Source organism: Gopherus flavomarginatus, chromosome 4 (assembly GCF_025201925.1).
Source record: "Gopherus flavomarginatus isolate rGopFla2 chromosome 4, rGopFla2.mat.asm, whole genome shotgun sequence".
Classification (NCBI taxonomy): Eukaryota; Metazoa; Chordata; order Testudines; family Testudinidae; genus Gopherus; species Gopherus flavomarginatus.
In genome coordinates this window covers 10,754,709-10,766,948 of record NC_066620.1, presented here as the reverse complement: position 1 = coordinate 10,766,948, position 12,240 = coordinate 10,754,709, and positions in this window count along the sequence as shown.

Here is a 12,240-nt window from a genome sequence, read left to right as displayed (position 1 = left end):
TGCAATAAAATCTCGAGAGTTCATAATATGGGATATCATGTTACTTGTATGCAATGAGGTTGAGGTTGATTTAAAAAAAGGTCTGTGTCCTTTAATATAAGTGTTAAAGGCTAGCGTACATGATTGTTTTCTGTATTACACTGAGCAGCATAAAAGAGATGTAGAGGCACACCTGCAAGGAACATGCAGAATGAGATAGACCTACCCAAAGAAGGTAATGCAAAATGTCTTCTCTGCCATGGGAGCCCTCATTGGAGAATCATCCGGTTCCACTGATTGGTCCAAACACACTATTTAAGCCAGAAGGAGGCACAGGAAGTTTGTCTGAGCAAGGTGATTTCCTGTTGTGGCTGCATTGGACACCAGCACTTGTGCCTGCCTCCTGCATCCAACCCTGTTCAGGTTTCCTGCTCTGCCTCTGGCTCCTACCTCACCCCTGCGTCATCTCCTGTTCCCAGCATGCTCCCGCTCTGTGTTTGTTTGATCCTTGCCTTTCCTCCAGTTTCTGCCCTTACACCTCACCTCCAATTATCAGTTACCAGTCCTGGCTCCTACCCCGGCCTATGACTTCTGACCCTGATGCTTACTTGACTCTGGGCTCTGGCATTTGGCATCTGGCCTGGGCTCTGGCCCTCAGCTTTGATTCCTGGTTCTGACTCTGGTTTGACCCTTGGCTCTGGAAACTGGCAGCTGATTCAGGCGCTGACTCTTGGCTTTGGTCCCCAACCTGGGTGCCTGCTCTGCCCGCTAGACCTGACTCCTGCTCTGACTACTCGGCCACGCTGTCTACATCCCAGTCCATAACGCATAGCTACAGCACTGCAGCTGCAGCAGTGTCAGCATAGACGTATCCCGAGTTCCTTTCCCAGACTGAACCGCAAAAGTTTGTCTCTTTCACCAACAGAAGCGGGTCCAATAACAGACACTGCCTCACCCACCTTGTCCTTGCATTCTGTCCTAACAGATTTTCTTGCCAGTTTAAACAGGTATTTTTAAGGAAAATCATTTCCACTTAAAAAAAAATTGAACAGCTTCATTGGTTCCATTTATCTTTAAATATACAACATCAGCTGTATAGAGATTCCTGTTACTCTAGTACCAACAGATAGACAGAATATTGGCAATGCCCTATTACTCATACACAGAAGCTGATAGTCTCAGAAAAGCTTGTTCCACACTTTGCCCAGCAGAAGGCATTCTGTGCAGTGAAAAAATTGATGACCCACCTGACCACCTATAATTACAGATGAAGAAAGTGAATCAAGACCATATTACCATGTCACCTTTAGTTTTGCAGACTGAAATGGACATGTTGCCCGCAGTCACGTACAAGGACAGCTGATGGAGGCCAAGTGCATACCCTGCACACACAAAAAAGTGGACAAAAATTTAAAAAGCCAATTCATGCCATGCAGATATGCCACTGCTAATTACGTACCAAGAAATCTGGCAGGTATTAAGCACATGTGACAAACTGAGACTTGTTGCAAATACTATTGAGAACAGAAAAAAACATTCAAAGGGGCTTCAAGACCTTGCAAATATGGTAGGGCAATAACATGGCAAAATACAAGCTAGTAAATCTGGGGGAGAAGGGAATAATGTGAAAGAAACATGAGAGGGAGAAAGTCTACAGAGACCTTGAGGTGGTGATTCGTGACTACGTATGAGTTTGAGTGCTGTGTGGAACTAAAGTGTTCAATGTGACTTGGGGCTGTAGATGCAGAGGCATAAGACGGAGAAAAGAAGTGATAGTTCCCTCTGCGGTTCTGCTGCAATGATACCTGGGATATTAGAGTTTGTTCTCTGCATCTCAATGCCAGAAAGATATTGATGTGTAAGGTCCTGAGGGAAGGGACTGTCTTTCCCTATATGTTTGTGTAGGGTCTTGCACAGTGATTTTCCCCAGGCTCTCTAGGGACCACTGTAATACACACAGACACAAATTCAACAATGTATACAAATTCCACTGTCATCCCTATGCCGATGGCTCATAGATCTACCTCTTCACTCTGGACCTGTCTCCTGTCCAAACTAAAATCTCAAACTGTCTCTTGGGTATCTTCTCATGGATATCCAATGCCAGATTAAGCTCAGCAAAGCCAAAGCAGAGCTCTTAATCTTTCCCCTAAAACTCTCCCTCCTTTCTGTCACAGTGTATGCCACCACCATCCTCCTTGTCACTCAAGCCTGTAATTTAGGTGTGTCATCTTCAACTCTGACCTCTCTCTGGGTCCTCACATCCAGGTTGTATCTAAATCTTGCCAAATTCTTTCTGCATATCATCTCTAAGATACAGCCTTTCCTACTCATCCACACAGCTAAAGCTCTCATTTAGGCCCTCATTTTATCACATCTTGGATTACTGCAACATCCTTCTCTCTGGTCTTGTGTGACAGGATGTGCATATCCCACACTGGGCAACAAAGGGTTAACCTCACACTATGGAAGTCCTGCCCCTCAGACTGTGTTGGGCATGCTTCAACTGCTGCCTCAGTATAAAAGGAAGCAGCCCATCTTATTCTAGGCTGACCACTGAGGAGAGAGGAAACTTGGTGGAGGCTTCAAGCCAGGAGTTGCTACAGCCACTGACTGAAGGAACACGAGAACCTGGGGACCAGACTGGAGACCTGCTACCTTCAGTCAACTGCCAGGGGTCAGACTTCCAGGGAGCTACCCCTGCCAGGGACCCCAATGATGTATGGACTGCTACCTGGACATGGACGCGGTAGGAAGTGGCCCAGGGAGGTGGGGGGAATGGTATCTCCCACTCAGGTCAGCATGTTGTGGTAGGATTCCTTGCTGACTATATGATGACCACACCTGTCACTGACAGGGCCCTAGGCTGGGACTAGTTGGAGAGGGAGGGCCAGGTCCCCCTACCCTGGCTGCCACCCATCCTTACATGGTGGCCCACTTCTCTGACTCTGGCCACTAGGCCACACAGCCCTGACCCCAATGGCAGTTGTATTGACTCTAGCTACTAGGCTGCACAGCCCTGACTCCAATGGTAGCTGCATAGACACTGGCCACTAGGTCATGCTGCCCTGACCCCAAGGACAGTTCTGTTCACTCTGGCCATTAAGCTGTGCTGCCCTGTACTCAAGGGCCACCATGTTGACTCCAGCCCCTGGGTCATGCTGCTTTCAGCCTAAGGACAGTCTGGTAGACTGTAACCATGGTGGTATCTATCATAAACAGATAGCTAAGGGTTAATGTTCTTTTACCTGTAAAGGGTTAACACAGGGAACCAAACACCTGACCAGAGGACCAATCAGGAAACAAGACTTTTTCAAATCTGGGTGGAGGGAAGTTTTGGGTGTGAGTCCTTTGTTCTTGGTCTGTTCTTTTCTCGGCTCTGAGAGTGATTTTTCTGTCTCCAGGCTTTCTAAGCTTCTGTTTCCAAGTTGTAAGTACAAGGATAGTAAGACAATAGGTTTATATTGGTTTTTTTTGTATTTACATGTGTGTAGTTGCTGGAATGTGTTAAATTGTATTCTTTTTGGATAAGGCTGTTTATTCATTTTTTTTCCTTTAAGCAATTGACCCTGTATATTGTCACCTTAATACAGAGACCATTTTATGTCCTTTTTCTTTCTTTTTATATAAAGCTTTCTTTTTAAGACCTGTTGAAGTTTTTCTTTAGTGGGGACTCCAGGGAATTGAGTCTGCAGCTCACCAGGGAATTGGTGGGAGGAAGAAGTCAGGGGGAAAATCTCTTTGTGTTAGACTTACTAAGCCTGACTTTGCATACCCTCTGGGTGAGGGGGGAGAGATTAGATCTTTCGGTACTTGTGTTTCAAGGACTTGAAGCAGGGAGTATCCTAGGGTCCCCAGGGTGGGGAAATCTGGGAGGAGGTAAAGAGGGTGGAATCCCTTTGTTTAGATTCACGGAGCTTGAATCTGTATATCTCTCCAGGAACCCAGGGAGGGAACACCTGGAGGGGAGGAGGGGGAAGGGAAATGTTTTATTCCCCTTTGTTGTGAGACTCAAGGAATCTGAGTCTGGGGGTCCCCCAGGGAAGGTTTTGGGGAGACCACAGTGAGCTAGGCACTGTATAATTCCTGGCTGGTGGCAGCGATACCAGGTCCAAGCTGGTAACTAAGCTTGGAGGGTTTCATGCTAACAGCCATATTTTGGACGCTAAGGTCCAGATCTGGGAAGAAATGTTATGACAGTATCACAACCCCACTCCACCCCCAAAGGGGGATGGGGTGTGCATACCACGTGACACCTTGACAAATGCATCTTTCCTTGTTCACGTCCATTCAGATTTCTACAGCAAAGTTCCTGTTCCTGGCTTTTCACTTTGACCATATCATCCCTCTCTTTGCATCCTTCCACTGGCTCCTTCTCCATCACACCAAACACAAACCATTTCTCTTCACTTTCAAGGCTCTTCACAGCCCATTCCCATCCTACTTAACATATATGCTAGTTAAGTACGTTTATTTGTCTTTCAGACAAAGTCCTACCTATTGTGGTCACTAGACAACCCATGGCTCTGATGTCCTGGTCAAATTGCAAACAGGACAATTATATTTAACTTGCCTAAAATTTGCCTTGTACTTTCAGTTCAATAAAGCATTCTTGGCTTCCTGTGCTAAATTATAGTGGGCCCACTGTGCCTTGTTGAAGAGCCACTGTATTATTCCTCACTGGTGGCTACCTCATACCAGCTGGGGCTAAAGAAATTCACATACAGGACCAGGCTATTGTTTTAGGTGATGATGAGTCTTGTGTGAAGGAGCCAACCAAAACCTCCTGGGACTCTGAGCAACCTTATGCCAGAGCAACAGTTGTGTGAGCCTCTGAGAAGGTGTACTGTGGCCTCCTCCTGTGCTGAGTTGACTCCATTTGGCGGTATAGATGGGGGTGTGGACATTTCTCAACTCCACCCCTTTTAGCCTGGAGCACAAGGAAGCACAAAGATTATGTTGGCTGAGTCCTGCACAGGGTCAGGTAGGAATTGGGATGGCTCATTGACCCCATGCATGTTGTTTAAGGCCAGGCACATGTGAGGCAAAGTATATATGAAAAATAACTCACATTCCTGCACGAGCATGCAGCCCTGATTCAGCCAGGGTCCTGAGCTCATGCTCATCTTTCATCAGTTGGGTAGCCTCGTTGACCTCAGGGAGGCTACTCGTGCTTATGTCCCTTGCTGAATCACGGCCTTGTTTTGGTGCCTAAATGGGAGCTATTGGCTGCGGATCGCTTTTAAAAATCAAGCCCCACCTTACCAATCAGGTAAGTAATTCTGAAAAATCATGAATAACCAAGGAGGGACAAAAAATATAAGGGAAAGCAAATCTGATTTATATCATCTAAATATGAGCTAAGCAATCCAAGAAATTATCATCTCTTTAGCCTAGCATCCATTACTTGGTATTAGTACAGGTATTATTTATGTGCTAGGTGCTGTCCAACCATTCCAGGAGGAAAGATCCCTGCCTGAGGAGCTTATAGTCTGAAGACAGACAGTATCACAGGCTACCAGTGGGGAAGGGGAACAACAAATAGAGACTTTTATTTTTATATATATATAAAAATTTTATATATATATATATCTACAAGACAACTTCATCTGAGGCAGCGCCACAGAGGTGGATGTTAAAAAGAAGGACTTAACTACGGACAGTGTAGGGGCCAGGAAATAAAATACTTGAGAGAAGAAAGGGCTAATAGCCTAATCCGTAGCCCATTGAAATCAATCAGATCCCTGTAAGGGATGCTACAGGCATTATCCAGCTGCCAGTCAGCCACCTGCCTTGCATTCATAAACCCTACTGATGCTGTTCAGGAGGATTCTAATCAGCATATTTGATTTCTCCTAGAAAGTATCATCAATAAATAATGCATGGAGTCTATGATATGGCTCAATTTCCAGCTGCCTGCAGTGCTATCAAATGTACACACACACACATCTAAGCAACTGCACAGGATAACGTTCTGACCCCTCATTTTGTGAACCATGTGCCAGGCTATGTTTCTGATCTTGGCTAAGGTAATAAAGTTCCTAGGACCATGTAGTCCATACACTGTAGAACCTGCAGGAAGGCAGTGTGGCCTACAGGATAGTGCACTGGACTAGGATTCAGGGGACCTGAGAGTCTCTAGTCACAGCTCTGACACTGGATCTTGGGCAAGTCTTTTCACCGTCCCCTGTCTCAGTTTCTCCATCTGTAAAATTGGGGTAATGATGCTGACTTCCTTTGTAAAGTGCTGTGAGATCTACTGATGAAAAGTACTACAGAAGAACTAGGGACTATTCTCAGTAATAAAGATCTCAGTTCTGTTCTGTGCCTCCTGAACTGTTCAGTACAGTAGGCGCAGCCTACAGGGGTCTCCCCCCAAAGGTTGTTTGGACCAACATTTCCATACCTGGATGTGTCCTACATTTATAGCGAGGCACCCAAAGGAAAGAGGGCTGTTCCTGAGAGGTGCTGAGCACCCACAACGCCCAATGAACAGGCACTGCGGGTTCCCAGACCCTCTGAAAAACTCAGGCCCCTTTGGGTTAGGTGCCTAAATGTGAATCTAAGAGTTGTACTCGGAGCACCCAGGCTTGGAAGTTGCAGCTGAAGGCATTAACTGAAAATTCTGGATCTATGTTCACGTCTGGATTTTGACCATTTCCCACCTACAGTGTCTGGCTTTGAGCTTGTGCTTCTGGCCTATCTTCAGTGGTTCTCTCGGTAAGTGGGTTAATTACATTTTCTGAATTCAAATGTTGTACACACCAGTTAAATTCTATTTCTAGCTCTGGCCCTGATTCTCAGGGTGACCAGATGTCCTGCTTTTAAAGGGGCCATCTCAATTTTGGGGTCTTTTTCTTATATAGGCTCCTATTACCTCCCACCCATTGTCCCGATTTTTCACACTTACTGTCTGGTCATCCTATTCTCAGTGGCACCAAGGCCCTTTCTACACTTTTCTACACTTTCACCACTCCGGCAGTGGAAAGGGGCCTTAAAAAGAGCATACGTTACACTTTAGGACCCATATGAGGTTCCAGAACAATGCTAAGGGGCCTCTTTGTAAATGAGAATCCAAACGTCGGTGCTGTGTTCAGTTAGCAGTTCAGGGCTTAAACTTCTTGCCACGATGGCAGGAGCATGTCTGCTTTTTTAAAAGCGACACATGAAGCAAAGGTTGTTAAATAATAAATGGCATAATAGGTGGCTAAGTGCTGACATTACAATAGAGCTGTCTTGCTGGCACCAGCTTCTTTAAATAACAGCAGCAGCTAGACAGTGCTCAGATGTACTCCCAGTGCTTTTCTATTTGTTAATAGGTTTTTCCTCTTCTCCATGAAATAGATTCGGTAAGAATTTATTTTTTCCCAGGTCAGGCCAACAACATGTATTCAGCAGTTAATCTACAGGACTGTGCCAGCTGTGTTAACATTAAGGGCCGTAGCTAAAGCCCATTGAAATAAAGAGTTAATTGGCCTTTAGTCACATTCAAGATTTCAAAGCTGAATTGTCGTTTACCAATAAATGGATGGAGGCTGACAACATTTCTTAATCAGATGAAAGCGTTGAAAATGCAACCTCAGTTGTGAATCTAGGCTCCAGTCCTGTGGAGATTTAACTCTGTGTCCGTCAGTGATCCCAATGGGCTCAGTTCTCCACTGAACCTGAGCAAAACTTGGGCACCTGGAGGGCTTGGGAGCTGACAGAAACCGGATCATGTCTCCTTGAGTCTGCTTTGCTCAGCCCTAGTGTAATTTAAAATGGAAGGGGAGCAGCTTTAAATTGCACTGCAAGATCAAAGCTTCTGCCAGCAACGATTGAGGCATAGTGGAGCGTCTCTCAACCACACCCAGTGCTCTTGGCTTGCCTCTCCTGATGCACTTCTACCCCTCTTTACTGGGCAGGGCAGCAGTGGTAGGGGATAGAGTGGAGAGCCAACTCTGCCCACTTTAAACAGGCCAGAGATTTCCCTCTACATAGGGGAATTCTCTAGGGGGAATCTCCAGTGAGTTACCAGACCAGAGAATCCCGTCTAATGACTAGAGTTGTGCAAATAAATAAGTTTTATTTATAAATAAGTTTTGGCTGAGCCAAAAGGGGGGAAAAATCATTTCGGGTCAACTGAAATATTTTGTTTGAACCCAGATGAAATATTTCATTTTTGTACCCTGCCTTTAAAAAAATTAGGCAAATTTTGAAGCAAAATATTGTTTCAAAACCAAAAATGGAAGTGTTTTGACTCTTCCAAATGTCTTTTTTTAAAAAGGCAGCTGAATATTCAACGCACAGGTGAAACTATTTGTTGAATTTAATATACACTTGAGAATCATTCTGGTTGACTTGAAATTGCATTTTTTTGGCAAATAAAATGTTGGTTGGAAAAATGTCCCCCAGCTCTACTTTACTGTGGTCAACGGGATAACTTGTATGCATAAATTTTAACACCTGCATAAATCTTCGCAGGACAGGGTACTGTTATGAATCTCTTCAAGCAGTTTCCATTAACCAGTCTGCAGTTTTTGGTTTGGTTTAACATTGTCTGATGATGGATTTGAGGAGATACTTATATTTCTTATTGGCCATTTACTTGATATGTGCCCCCTCCATACACACCCACATAGATGTAAAAATATTTACTGTGAAACTCAAAACTCTTCGAATTTCACATTCAAATGGCTCCAAATTCAAAATTGGTCCCATTCTGATGGAATGCTCACACCAGCTGTCTGATCCAGCTGTCATTGAAGCCAATCAAAAGACCCCCATTAACTTCAAATGGCACTGGATTGAGACCTAAAATCAGGCCATAGTGAAGCAAAAAAAGGGAACATTTTTCAATAATTTTTTTTCATAGCAGAAACCTGGGATGCACCCAGAATTTCCTAAGGCGGTGGCCCAGATCTCTCCCTCCTCTGACTGCATTCAACCCCAAACTCTCCCCACTCCACAGCCCCCCACACCCAGCCCTGCACACTCCCCCTTCTGCTGCCCCTCACCCAAACCCATGCTCTACCCCCGCCCAACACAGTTTCCCTGCCCTACTCTCAGGCCTGAGCTCTTACCCAGGGAGGCAGTCAGGCTGAAGAACTGCTTCCCCCCAGGCAGACTCACCGACACCAATTCAGGTCCTCAGAGCAGAACAGTCCATCGCTCCTATAGAAAGATGGTCTGATAACATATTGATAACACCTTAGAACCCACTGTGCATAAATTGTGGCCTTGCTTGATCCAGTTAAATTTTTTTAATCTTAATTTTTATTAAAAAAAAATGTATCTATCCCATCTGCCCCAACCCTTTTAAATTGCCAGGCCCCTGGGCAATTGACCCCTTTGCCCCCTTCCCTGTCCCCCCGTTGACATTTGAGACCTGCCCACAGGGGCCAGGCAGCTCTGGGAGCCCCAGACCCCATCCTCCTTCTGTGTCTCCAATTCCCAGGAAGCACCAAAAGCCCAGATCCAATCCTCCCACCTCCGGGTCACTGGGAGTCCTGGTGCCCTCTGCCCCACTTCTCCCCAAGGGATAGGGGTGTCTGGTGCCCATGGACACCAGAAGGACTGGAAAAGGCTGGGAAGCCAAGCAGGCATACAGGATTCCAACATCACTCAAATTTGGCCTGGCCATCCCTCCCTCATGACTGGGGGTCGGAGCAGCTGGGCCAAATTTCCAGCTCTGGTCGGGTTTAAGGCAAGCAGGGGGCTGGGCTTCCTGGGGCCAGCCCCTCATTGTACCTGTGGCAGAAACAAGCATGATTTCAGGAGCATGGCATTATTGCAATTTCACACACCAAAAAGAAAAATGGTGACAATTTCACATAGAGCTACAGCTTGAACGCAATGAGTTATTTGATTTGTTTATAATAATTATCTGCAGAACTGGTTGGAAATCAAAATTTCCATCCCACAGGAAATTCTGACATCTCAAAAGTTATTTTGACTAAATTATGGCAAAATGTTTAAATATCAAAATCTTAGACAAACTGAAAAATTCCGGGAAAATTCTACCTGGAAATGTCAAAAGGTTTTGCTTGGACATTTTTGATAGAACCAGATTGAAACGTCTTCTTTTGGCTTGAACTTTGACATTAATCTGCATTCCCCTGAGCTGCTCTGGTGCCTTCTGGGAGTTGTAGTTCAAGTGCCTCATGCCTCAGTTCTCATTTATGAGCTGGACTACATCTCCCATGAAAAGTCCCCAGGGACATAATTTGAAGCAGATGCTTAACTGTTGTCCTGAATAGGGATGAATTAATTAAATAATTGAAATACTGTCTCCACTTGATTTTTTTCTTAGCTTGAAATTTCATAACCACCTTACAGTTATATTCAATTTTCATTAATACACTATACTAGCTGATGAATATTAAACAAAAGTTCATATATTTCTGGGCTTTGTTTGTATAGAACACACCTATTTTCATAGTGACCACCATAGTTTGTTTGTTTGTTTATTTTATTCTTTCCAAGTCAACCTAAGAGATAAGAGAAAGTGGTGGCACATAACAAGGAGTTTGTATAGAGCAGAAAATTAGCAGTTGGAAACTGTACTGAGTTTCTTTGAAACCTTCTCTGAAGAATAATGATTTTGCGTCAGAACTGTGATAGCAGGAACAGATGCCTGGTTCTGACTGAGTAAAGTTAATTTTAGCCTGGAGTAACTGATGTAACCTGAAGTTTTTTGCTGCTTTGGGGAAATGCATTGTGGGGAAGGAATGGAGTGATTTTCTAGAACAAATGTGGAATGAAAGCAAGGCCTAAGAGCAGGAGTCCAGCCTGTGCTGAGAAACAAGTGACAGGCAGGGAGAGAAACAGAATAAGTCCACCCCAAACAGAAGGTTAGTCTGAGTGGGAGTTGTGCCCTGAGTCAGTCAGGCATTTGAATTACAGGCAAGTGGAGTAGAGGTGAATGACTAGCAGTGTGGAGAGTGACAACCAACCACGCTTCACACTTAGGGCCTCATTGTGCCAGTTTTACTCTCACTGGTGAGCCCTTATTCATGTGAGTAATGATATTTGATTCAATGAGACTATGGGCAGAAGAGATGACTGGCATTGCATTTAAGCCAAAGCCCTGAGTAGGCAGTGGTGCAGAGTTGTACCACACCTGGAGGAACCTTGAAGAGACTATTCTCTGAGACGTAGTCTCTCCAGGGAAGCTCTATGAACACAAGGAAGCACAATCTACTCCATCCACTAGGAAGGGCTAGATTGCTCTCTGCCCTATGTCAGCTCCGCCTCTGTAGGCTGCATCCCATCTCAACCTTCCAGCATCCTGCTTCCTCACAGGGAGCTGAAGCAGGTGGCCCCAGAGCTCAGGAATAGGTAGAGAGAATTAGAGCTCAAATGTTCTGCTGGTATAAGCTTATATGGTCCCAGTGATCTGAATGGAGCTGTGCCATTTTGTACCAGGAGACAAATTGGCCCTAAGTCTCCAGAGCTGTCAGTATAATACCTTTCAGAAGTATTAAAGGCACTTAAAATGCAAAGGATGTCTCAGTAATGGGTCTGTCCTAGTTTAAATTGGGTCCAATCGATTCATTACCTCTCTGGAGGAAGAGATGAACAACAAGGTGGCAAAATTTGCTGCTGTCACAATGTTATTGACAAGGAGGATTAGAAAAAGACTTAATAAGATCTGTGTTATACAGGAGGTCAGACTACATGATAATCATGGGCTCTTCCAGCTTTAGAATCTCTGAATGAATCTAACAGAACTAAATAACTGAGCAGCCCAATAGCCAATGAATTCAACATAGAGTAGACAAGTGCAAGGTAACGAAGAATATACTCGTCCATAGACTCATAGACTCATAGACTCTAGGACTGGAAGGGACCTCGAGAGTTTCTCTCAATATATGATTTTACGGTAGTTTAATTATGTTATCTTCAGAAATAGTCCATTACCTGGGGGAATCAGGAATGATTTTTACAAAGCAGATATTTCAAATTCATCATCTAGGACAATGCAAGTCTAATATACTCTGCCATTCCCTGGTACATTTCAGTAACTTTAGCACAGCGTTCATTTTTATCTTCAAAATGTAGAAACATGTTCTGTATCTTTCCATTACAGAACTTGCACTGAAAAAGAATAGCATCCAGTGTGTATATTACACAAAGAAGGCATCAGACAATCACAGGTTTGATCAAGTTGTGCACTCATTTTACAGGTCCAATCCTGCAGTGTGTCACTCATGCAAGTACTCTCGTTTGAGTGACTGATTAGTCAATGGCATTACCCACATTTGGTGGGGCTGAAACTGG